We start from the raw sequence: 12,055 nt of genomic DNA on the forward strand, positions 1-12,055 counted from the left end.
GGAAAAACATATTCTTGATTTTCTTTTTATTTTCACCCATAGAACCATTTCCTGGGGTTTGGCTGTTTACTTACAGGACTCCCTGTAAACAGGATGTCTCACCCAAAGTGAACCAATAGCTAACTTTTTTATCATGAGTTATAGAGTTGACTTCTTATGGGACACTCGCCTTTATTTTTTTAGATGATTTGGAATGGTTCCCAATTTTAAAAATATGTTCACCATTTTCCAATATGGCCGACAACTTTGTTGTTTCTTATGGATTACCCTGTAGTTTATGATTGTTTTTGAATATAAATCCAATTTTAAAACATTTTTAATTTTGACATTTTCTCTTAAAAGCTACTCGTTTAGGAGTTACAGCATGTTACACTTATGGAAAAAGGCTTGTTGTGTACATTCCGCATCCTGTAGCTCATAAACGAGTAAGTTAATAGAGAAAATACAAACACTTTTTTATGGGTATCCATGGTTTTCCTGCATTTAAAAAACAACTTTTTAGAATTAAAAAGAAAAATCACATTTACCCCTCAATATCTCCTAACACGTTCGTGGTAGATAGGTATTGTATGGCATCATCTCGTTTGAAATTTAATATAGATTATTTTTGTAATTCATTATATTTTAAGAAAAACGCACCGTTTTCGAGATATTTGTAAAATAGCAAAAAAAGTCCCATTCCCCCCCCCTTTTATTTTAACCCTCCTTCCCAAATCCGACACTCAAATCCGTGTAACTTTTTTATGCATATTAATGGAGGTTTATTGAACAATTTGGTACTCATTAGAAACTTTTTTAATGGGTGTCCATGGGTTTCCTCCATTTAAGAAACAACTTTTTTAGAATTTTAAGAAAAAAATCACATTTACCCCTCAATATTACCTGAACCGTTCATAGTAGATAGGTATTGTATGGTATCATTTTGTTCGAAATTTAATGTAGATTATTTTTGTAATTGATTATGTTTTAAGAAAAACGCACTGTTTTTGAGGTATTTGCGAAAAAGTAAAAAAAGTCCTATTTTCACCCCATTTTCACCCCCTCCCCCCCAAACCCGACACTCAAATCAGTGTAACTTTTTGTTACATATTGAGGGAAGTGTACTCAACAATTTGGCACTGGTTTGAAACTTTTTTTTGGATGTCCCGGTTTGCTCTTTTTTTAAGCTAATTGCACTGTACTAATGGCGAAAGAGCCACGAATAAGAAAGTACATTAGTCATTAATTGAGCTCAATTATATATCAGGAAACAATAAAATGCTCAACCAATTACAGTAGTGTAATTATATATTAGAACTCACGTACCCAAAATCATGCATGAAATACATTTTGTAAGTTATTTTTGTAAGTAAAAGTATACATTTTTGTTTACTGTAAATTCAAGAGTAAATGCCATGAGGAAATAGACTTTAGTTGTTACTATACGTGTTACCATATTAAGAACTTCATAATACTTTAAACTATGATGATAATTTACAAGTTATCAAAAAGACGTGTAAGATTTTAACGATACCAGACGGTCGTATTAGACAACATCAAACCCGGCATTTCAAAAGTTTGCAGTCCAATTAGAGAATGCGGGTAGACAGGCCGGGGAGGAGCCGAGGTGTTTTGGGTTTCGGCGCCAAACCTAAAAGCCTTGACCTCCGAGGTCAAACTGCTGTTCTTTTATTTTTGCATTATACATTGTCTGTGCTCACTTTGTTCAGGTAAAAGACGTGTTCCACGTTCAAACCAAGATGAAAATGGTATTGGAAACATTCAGGAATACGTGTATTTAGTTTCCATTATATCAAACGCACTTGTGACTTGTCAGATCTACGGTTGATTCAAGCACATAAATTATGCTTGTGCATTTTGCTTTCATTACAGATTCAAGCACTGATAGAGCTGTATTCCGGTTATTTCTATTACTTGCAGATGGTGTTTCAAAATTGCTAAGGCCTAGTAAACGGTTGTGTCCTGTTTGCGAACAGTCCCGTTTGGGAACAGGGGAAAATCTGTCCGTTTTGCGAACAACTAAAACATGACGTACGTCACCTGTCCACGACCTTTCCGTTTCGCGAACACTACGTATTGTTAGTTATTAGTAAGAATCGCCACAGAGGTATTACCATTAACAATTAATCAGTTAGAAAAACAACGTTTGTGACGTCACGGATACCTAATCAGATAGGACATTCTTTGTCTCTTAGATGTTCTATAATTGTTTTGCTGTTTCACATTCTATAACCTCTCAATTGAACAACTATTTCGGACTTTTACTATAGTGGTTGAATACAAAAGCGAAACAAACCTCCACCTATGCTGGGGGTATCCGAATTTTCTTGTATTCGTTAAAATTGATATACTCATATTTATTGGTGCAACAAAAATAAAAAAACGTAACACCGTTTAACAAATTCATCTGGAATCCCAGCAACAAATTTTACCATGAAAATATGTCGATGGCCACGAATTTAACAATGTGTCTACCTTTGCTAATTCCCGAGTCCTGCACGTACTGAAAACCTTTTTGAAACAGAAGTTTGGAACACGTACTGTATAAATTGTATAGTTTTTAACCTCCGTTGTTAAATTTATATTACAGACAAGTTGGATTAGGTTGTTACACCAAAGGAGACTGACAGACAGCTCGTGATTGCTTTTCTGCAGACCACCCTTCTTTCTCTAAATGGCTGAAAATGTTGACCACTATGCTGAGAAATTAGTAAACCTTTTATTTTCCATCCTCATTGGGAATTTCATTCAGTTTCCTAAACAAATTTCTTGATTTTGAAACAAAAGTCAAATTTGGATGTTACATTCACCTGATTTTGAGCAACTACTAATATATCAAATATCTGCACCATCTCGAATTTATAATACAAATTGTTTTAAACAGTCCGCATGGCTGGTCTCCAAAGGAATTAAATGTTCTGTCTTACTTGTAAATAACCGGAATCTTTATCGATAAATTATTCCGTGTCCAAATTTGGAAGGCTGACTGACGCTGGTACCGCTGAGAGACAAAAATCGATGTTTTCCTTCGCTCGCGTGAGAGTGACTCACGCTGACTCACCTGCAGTTAGCATGGCTCTTGATGACATCATTTAGCTGTGTACTTTAACAACTACAATCATTGATAACCTTGAAATAGCGTGATATACTACTAGACGTTTTCCTCCGCCTAGCATTTAAAAGACCTGTCTTCTACATGTGTTGCACTGGCAAATCATGTTTAACATCCCGTCCAGGTTGGTTGTAATGAAAACTATTAAGATTATCCACTTGATCCTTGATGTTTTAAAGTACAACATATACGTACAATAGGTACAATCTATCTATAGACCTAATTATACAGACGGAGAGTGAATAAATTAGCTGAGCTATTATGTCCATGCATCTCAAACTACGAGTTTTTTTTTAGAAAACCATGCAGCCTATCAGTAATATTGTAGATAGACAACAATGCAATATCCAGACCCTAGCAGTGACATAATAGACAACCATCCTCTAGCAATTACGTCAAAGACAACATGTTTAGAGTGCAAAAGGAACTCACTACTCTCCAGAAAACCTACATCATCCTTCCCCTACAATGACGAGCAAGAGGAAATTGTCTCGACTTGACATCAACAACACAGTTTAGCAACCATTTCCTTAAATGCAATGACGTAACCTCTTAAGTTTTCACTCTTAAATCGTGCAATTCTGAAGGTTCAAGGAACTTTAAGCCCGTTGGAATTTGAATTACAGCACATGGAACGAAAGTATACAAACTGTCAAGGGATTTCGACCAAATTTAGATTCTTCGTGTGTTGAATTTTTAACCCTTCAAGAAACTAAGTATTGAAGGTAAAACTTTACAAATCGCACCAAACTAAATCTTGCAAATACATGGAAATCGCTTATTCACACATTATTCAAAAGGTTTAGTGGTGGATGAATCACAATTAATGCCCCCTCTAATTAATAAGCGACTTCAATTAACTCAATACCTAAATAACTCAATCTATTGTATGGTTTGCATTCGTGTTATTATACTGAAAATTGTATTTCATAAACGTGGGATGGGGTCCCACTAATTAACAATGTTATATATTTTTTTAGCATTTCTTCATACAATAAGGAGAAATTTGAATAACATTTAAACCACAAAAGTATATAGGAAATCACTCGAAACGTATAATCGTATTAACTAATCTAATATTTGTAACTCGTGTTGACTTACAGAATAATTATCAATTCATGGGTATTTCGAAATGACTATAGAGAATTTTAATTAAAAGGGAAATATGTAAATACAATTCCACTTGGTTGGCAATTTAAATGCACTTTTCCCACAAAAATGTTAATTCCCACATAGATTAAATGCTGTGCTGAGTGTAGTTAAGTGTGCAATGTCACGAGCGTTCGAGCAAAACGGTCGACGGTCTAAATAACTGCATTTGTCTAGAACAATTGCAAGATAAGGCTGAGAAAGACAATGAGAGTGAAAATAATACTATTTTATACTGAACAATAGGATATAAACGAGAGTGTAATGTAAAATATGACTTAATAGTCGTTGAATGGAAATTATCATGGGAAATTACCTGTTGGAAAGATTGACAAAATATAATCAACGAGTTATGATATCAAATCAGGTAGAAAATGCGCTTATGGCTTTCATTGGATCATTTATGACTATTTCATAGATTGAATTATCTGCCTGGATAAAAATGTAGGCCTAATGTCTGAACAGACAGTATGTTTATATGCAACGCTGTCATAAATACAAACGAAAGAATGTTTTTATCATTGTGAATGCACCACTGCTTTTGTTGTAATGCATATACGAAAATAATTATTAAATAACATTGTCTCCACTGATGGGGAACTTAATTAACCTTACCAACCAAGCTATACTGCACTTTCAATTCATCTTTGGCTATAAACTAGAGGGAACTACTAACCATTCATTATGAACCATGCTTTATGCTTTAAAGTCAATGAAAACACCTTTTAAATCACACACATCAAATATAGAAGAATAAAAAAAACTGACAGTTAAACCGAAATAAATGGTTATAACACTGGAATTTAATGTTTCAACACCATAACATGTCAACAAATAACACAATAAGGCCTTTAGGCGATTTGTTGCGAACAATTATATGTTGTGTCCAACTAGACCTTGGGAATCGTGCCTTCGGGTTCACATCTTGTCAATCGACAATAGTTTCGTTGACATGTGATACAGCCAACAGCTGTGAGCCAACAATATACAGAGGGGTGCAAAAGTAGGTATACAGTATTGAAACATTATAGAAAAATATATTCACGCATATAAAAAGAAATTGATTTGAAGAGTATTAAGACACCTAAATTAACTCTTAAAAATTTTGTAATTGATAAAAAACACTCACTTCCTTGTGTGTTGTGTGTTGTTATGTGTTGTGTGTGTTGTGTGCCTGTTTGTACTGTATACCTACTTTTGCACCCCTCTGTATATTACATCTTGACGCGTACACACACACACTAAAAGAAACGTTTAAAAAATATTAAATTGCCAAAAAATAACAACGTGACATATCTATGAAACCAAAAACGAACTAAAACATTCCGAAACATAATAATTATGAGAATTTGTCAGCGTAAATGCCGTGATGTCTTAGTATTAACATCCTTTTATCTATGGTATCAATTATAATGTAACATTGTGATAACACTTGACCACAGAACTACACCAGCATTGCAAACCAATCAATGAGTTGTCATGTTTAGCCGCGTTGTGGATTGCCATGCAATACATACCGAAGTAAACATCCTAATTCTGACAATCACGAGACGATGTGTTGGATTAGAGCTAGAGGCACATTATTGGCGATTGACTTGAGTTGGTAAACACAAATATTAGTAGATGTTATCTTCTAATGGTCTAATGGCATCATTACCAGTATCGAATATCGATGTATACATCGATGGTATATAACAGATAACAGCCTACATACAATGTATCTTAGCCTATATAAATATGTAATTTCTAATTTAGCACATTAAATTCAAGTGTAAGTAAATTAAATGGATTCCTTGCTGCCTTTTCTGGTTCTTACATCTTACATCTTACATCGGCGCTCCTCTTCGCAGTCGTGGAGACCGGAGAGTTGTCAATTTCTTGGAGGGGGTTTGTTGTATTTATGTGTGTGTGTTTATGTGTGAGTGTGTGTGGTTTATTTATTTTAGAGGTGTGTCACATTGTTGTGGTCTTTGTAGTATGGCCTGTTCAGGAGGTATTTTTTAAGGCTAGTGATGAATTTTTTTGTTTCGTTTATCGATTTTATGTTTTGAGGAAGAGAGTTATAGAGAGTTGTTCCCATGTATGTTCTGTGTTCTGAAATATTTATTCGCGTTAAAATGGTAAAATGTGAAACATTGCAAGTTATTTAGTTACCTCTCTATAAGTGAGATCAAAGCTTTTTTCAAAATAAAAAAGCTATTTTTAACTCAAATTTCTAAATATAACCTTTAACAGCAAGAGTTCCTAACATGTTTTGAAATCTCTAATTATTTGTCTTATGTATATTTTAGGATTTCCTCTAACTATTGCATTTACCTAGTTAATACAAAATGTTAATTTGGCATAATACAAGATCTGATTTGATACTTTCACGATTCGTAAGAATGTATCATACAAATTACGTATATCGTTTTTATTATGTATGTAGTACAAAACTCATCTGACCGTTGGTATAAATGTGGTCTGCGCTTTAAATTCAGGAATTTCGTGTACTTAATATATTCATTTAGGTTTCTTTGTTTCAACACATTTTACTATACATTGAAATCGTTATACATTGACCAAAATCTTATAATGGGGCAAATATTTCAACTTATACTACGATTACAAGTGAGTTAATAGCAATATTTTGTTGTTCTGTACTAGGCGTTCAATCGTTCAATATAATTAGAATGTATCATCGTTTAATACTATTTATGATCTGTTATGTTTTTGTAAATGGCGTTGACCGTTGATGCTGTTGTTATTTTGTTTTTGTTACAGAGTCTATCATATTGTTTTTTTTTTTGCAAGTATTTATCTGTTTTTCACATTTCTTTGCCTGTATTTAGGCTACTTAATGTTGCATGGTATTTCTGTATTACTATCATTATTGTTTTATGTTGGTATACTGGTTTTGTTTTTGTGAATCTATTGTATTGTTGCCTTGTTATGTTAGTTATTTATAGTGAATCATTATCTTTAGGTTATCTTGCCATGTCTTGTTCTTGAAATCTTGTTGTTTCCAGTTTTTCACTACTTATATACTGACCAGTCATCTGTCACAAAGACACTCTGTATTTTATTGTAAACATTGTGTATTAGTTAATAAATAAATTGAAATATAGCGGTTTTAGCTTCAGAATCTCCAAACCGTTTTAGTATTACCGTACTCATATAAAGACACGGTCTGTTGGTATATTATCTACCATAGGGGACAATTATTTAAAACATTTAAAATGTATAAAGTATCTCAATATTGTTTTGTATTATATTGCGTATTTGTTTCTGCTTAAATAAAAACTTAAGTATTTTATTACAGACAAACACAATAACACATCACTTACCAAATTCCAATAGTATATGAACAAGAAGATCCAAAATGTCAATCCACAATAGCACACTGGTATAATTAAATGAACATAAAGCAATCGTTGCTCACCCTGGCACTACTACCGCACGACTGAACGAGCAAGTTTCGTTTGGAAGTTTGTTTTGAGTTTCATTCTCGTTCGCGACGCTTGGGGCGCTGGGCGCATGCGCCGGATTTGTTGGTCCATTGTTGCCGAATCAAATCTCGGCGCGCTTCCAATGTTTTGGTCACCAAAAATAGTATTCTGTTTAAAACACGGTTCATAATCATTCTTTGAACATCTAAGAATAGACATTCAAAATTAAATCATTAGTAATTGTTTTTATTTTGCGAACTGGATTCACTAGATAACTGATTCACGGTGGAAACTACTGAAGCAATAAGAACTCTAAATAATCTCCACTATGAAGATCATTACAAAGCATTCTTTAAAAAAAATTCTCACATTAACATCCTTGTACCTGGTTGAAGTAATAACTCAAGCAATAAAACTGAATCCTACTAAACGAACTGAAACCCATTTCTACAATACCAGAAGCAAACCTACATTTACTACGGCATAGATGAAAAGAAACTGCACGAACATATAGAGGTAGAAATTATACAACCTACTATCAAACCGGCTTACAAATATTCAAGACACAACAAAATTCTCTACTCAACTTAAAAAACTATATCCTCGAACACCTCTACTGCAGCTTAACACGAATTCCTGAATGAACACACATACAACAGAAGACATAAAACAAGAAACTAGAAGCAACTAAGTCATAAAAACGAGAAAAGGAAAAAGATTACACCCCAATCTTGATGACTGCGGAGGAGAAGAACTGCAGTAAGGGGAATCCAAAAAATATTTTAATTACATTTTTTTTTTATTTATTTTTTTTTAAAGTGGGTTCACCATTTGCAAAGACACCCTACATGTTTTTCTTTGAGGCCTAATATGGGAAAATTAAGTCCAATCTATGCATTTAAAAAATACGCCCGCCACAGCAAACCTGCAGGCTAAGCGAATTTCCATTACGCTAGGTGTAACTAAATCAAACAAAATATTACTTGATGTTTTAATATATATCTAGATAATTTTAATTACTCATAAGGGCACCCTTCAATGTATGCGATATGATTAGTCAACTAAATAATGTTGTTTACTTAAACAAATCATTTGTGATTTTAATAATGTTTGTTATATGATTAGATATCTATTATAGGCAACTAATATTGAAAAGTCATAGCTGATAAGCATTTTGATTGTAAGGTCATTATTCAACATATTTCAACTTTAAAAATGAAAAGAAATTTCTTAAAAATCGTATGATAAATGTTTGTTACGGTACTTATTTATCCCCTTCAATTGAATGTTGCAATTAACCCCTTTCAACCCACTTATTAACCCCCTTCAATGTGATTCGTACAAAGTTTGTTTTACTATTAATGTAGTTTTTTTCAGTTTGTTTTTTCATAAAGTCTATTAGGTTTGCCGCATGATATTTAGATTTCATTTTTTTTGACGGGGTTTACGCGTATTCTTGTGATTTATAATCCTTATAATTAATTTAAAGGTAAGTTTGCTGTGTGTGTCTTGTCCTGTCATTGACTTCATTGTCATTTAACCAACTGTACAACTGTTTTAACTAAACATATAGATATATTCATACAATATTACCATATTAACCATATATGTAATATTACCATATTACAATATTAATACAGTATGTTGCTTGTACTCTATTATTACATTATAACCAAAAAGTCTTGCTCTAAAAATAGGATAAACGTTATTCAATTTTAGTCAACATCGTCGCAATCAAGCACAAACATGCGTCAAAACAGGCATCCGATTCAACAACATGAAGAAAAATGTACTTGCACAATCTAAAGTCAATGATAACTCATCAGTTCTAAACAAATCGTGTACTATCAGTCTACACAATGTAAATATCGGACATGAAGATGAGTTGAACAGTCAAATAACATGAGTGAATCATAATCATATTGTCGTAGTCACAAAATGCAAATGTTGGGTCGCAATGTGAAGTCACGTTTATAGACTTCTCAGTCTAAAAACGCATGTCCAAACACGTACGGAGACAACGCTATCATAAATTCCAAGAAAACGTCAGCCAATAAATGTATGGAGTGTTCCATGTTTTCTAACAAATGGCACAACAGCAATGTTGCGTAAACGTCAGTTTTCACTTAAACTGTCTTTTGTAGTTAGTTAACGAAGAATTAAACCATAAGTGCAAAAACTAGCTATAAAAAATGATCACAATAAACATTTTATAATGTGAAAACCTTACCCAAGCTTATGATAAATTTTAATATCGTCATTAGCCTATTTCAAAAGTACCTACTTCTTTAGCTACACACAGTTATTTATCCTTTAAATACATGCAGTACATCTACTTAAGCATTAAAGATTACATATTAAGTTCCTGAAGGGATGTGCATAGATACATCTGAGGGATAAGGTTCTAAAGGGTAATAACACAGTCATATAAACCGTATATAATGTAATTTATATTTAAAGCAACAATTTATTCTAACTATGATGTAGGCCTACCTACATTTTTTTGCAACACGTTTTTATAGGTACCTTCTTAAAAAAAAAAAAACCACTAAAAATTAGTAAATATGCAAATTAGTATTTGCTTCTTAAAAAGTTAATTTTGATGTTTCTGAGTATCTTAGTTAGTCCGACACGTATGGTAAGCTTGGCGAACCCATGCTGATGTTAAATTGAATATACAATTTGGATTAGAACAATTTATTTTCTTAGTTGTGAATACACGATGAAAAAGCGAAAAAATACGAAAGAAAACTTAAAAATTAACGTAATTCAACCTGAGGTTTATTTGTGAACGAGTAAGCACTGTAATAAATTGATATACAGTATTTTAGTTTAAAAAATAATTACACTGGTTAAGGAATTTCAATGCGACACAAACTTATTCAAGTTAAAACGTATTAGTACAAGGTGGCCTATGCGTAAATTACACATTTTGATAGGATTCAAAGCTTAAATCCATGGTAAAATAGTAATTCAATACCCTTTTACTTTCCAAAATTATAGATCTACGTCATGAAGACTGAAGAGTGATTTACATACCTTAATCAAGTTGCAGTTATCAAAAAAAGGTTGCCTATTTAAAATCCATTTTCATAAACTGTCTGTCTCTTGTTTACAATCTGACTGGTTCAACATTCTGAAGAATCAGCTGTTAGATTACAATCCAAATTAAAAGCAGCTTAAAGACAGTTTGTCAGCAACACTGGATCTTTAAATGTGGACTCTAGAAATGATATAAACGCAAGGGCGACGAAACCCTTAAAGGAAATGACCTTTTTCGTTACCATTCGCACGTGCGTTGGATGATAAGGTATACAATTAGATTAAACGTGAAAATCTGCTGAAAAAGGGATGTTTAGGAGAAACCCCTTAATTTATTAAGTATATTGTTTTTATTCTTTACAAAACTTTAGAAGATTATGTAGGGTAGATCATCCAAATTACTGTCGAGCAGGTTATCGGTTGGCATACGTCACTGAGTGAAGTGAATCCTACAATTCCAACCCCCATTTCAACGGTCGGTCAGTGCCTCAAATGACTCATAGATTTTATCTACAGTACTCTAAAAGGTGTTTTATTTCGAGAGACTACAGTGGCGGCCTGTCGCCCAATTTTCATTTCCTGAGAACTCACCCCCCGGGGGGGGGGGGGGGGTAGTCCCTTTCTGGCGGTTAAGGTGGTTTTTGTGGGCGGCTTTTTGTCAGAAACGCTCAAATATCCCTGGAGCATCCGATTTTGGGACCGTAATCTTGAAATATAATGATAAACAGCTTAGCTAATAACGGGGTTGTGTTCGTCCGTTCCAATTCATAAGTTATACCAGTCTGGAGGATCCAAAAAGGTTTCTTACGTAACTTCGGAATGTGAGCTTAATTTCTAAAGGTGATAGTCCAATACCATTGACTATTAGATGGACCAACGTGAACCTTCTATCTATAGCCTAAGGCTAGCTGCAGCCTATTGTAATATTCCTGTAATATAATAAATGTAATACAGAAGCAGAATCTAGTTTGGAAGCTTAACTGCCGACTTCCCTCAAAATTGAGAAAATAATCTCCCGGGAGCGAGCTGGTCTAGTGGTTAGAGCGCAGGACTTCAGTTCCTGAGGTCCCGAGTTCAAATCCCACCAGATCACCAATGGATTTGATCTAAGTGATAATGCCGCAACCCCTAGGTTTAGCCTGAAGTAATGTGAAAAACAATCCCAGGATCGTGCCTAGCGTCATTGGACAAAAAAATGATAACACTCTCTATAATGTGTATTATGTTTCTAAGATGTAAGCAAGACCAAAAATTTAGAAATCGTCAGCCGAACCTCTGTCAATAATTGTTGTAGCTGTGAATAATCTGGCTCGTTTTGTAATTT

At 33.6% G+C, this 12,055-nt stretch overlaps 1 protein-coding gene across 1 annotated transcript in view; it reads right to left on the minus strand.

Moving 5' to 3' along the window:
- LOC128986022 (uncharacterized) overlaps positions 1-7,707 on the minus strand; it is a 68,627-nt gene extending 60,920 nt beyond the window's left edge. Inside the window, exon 1 of the mRNA XM_054406100.1 lies at positions 7,588-7,707. The gene's annotated coding sequence lies outside the window, so the exon portion shown is untranslated. The remainder of the gene's footprint in view (positions 1-7,587) is intronic.
- Positions 7,708-12,055: the final 4,348 nt, after the last annotated feature.

The sequence above is a fragment of the Macrosteles quadrilineatus genome, unplaced genomic scaffold (assembly GCF_028750875.1).
Source record: "Macrosteles quadrilineatus isolate MER2022 unplaced genomic scaffold, UCM_ALF_1.0 Scaffold_2__2_contigs__length_208266976, whole genome shotgun sequence".
Taxonomy (NCBI): domain Eukaryota; kingdom Metazoa; phylum Arthropoda; class Insecta; order Hemiptera; family Cicadellidae; genus Macrosteles; species Macrosteles quadrilineatus.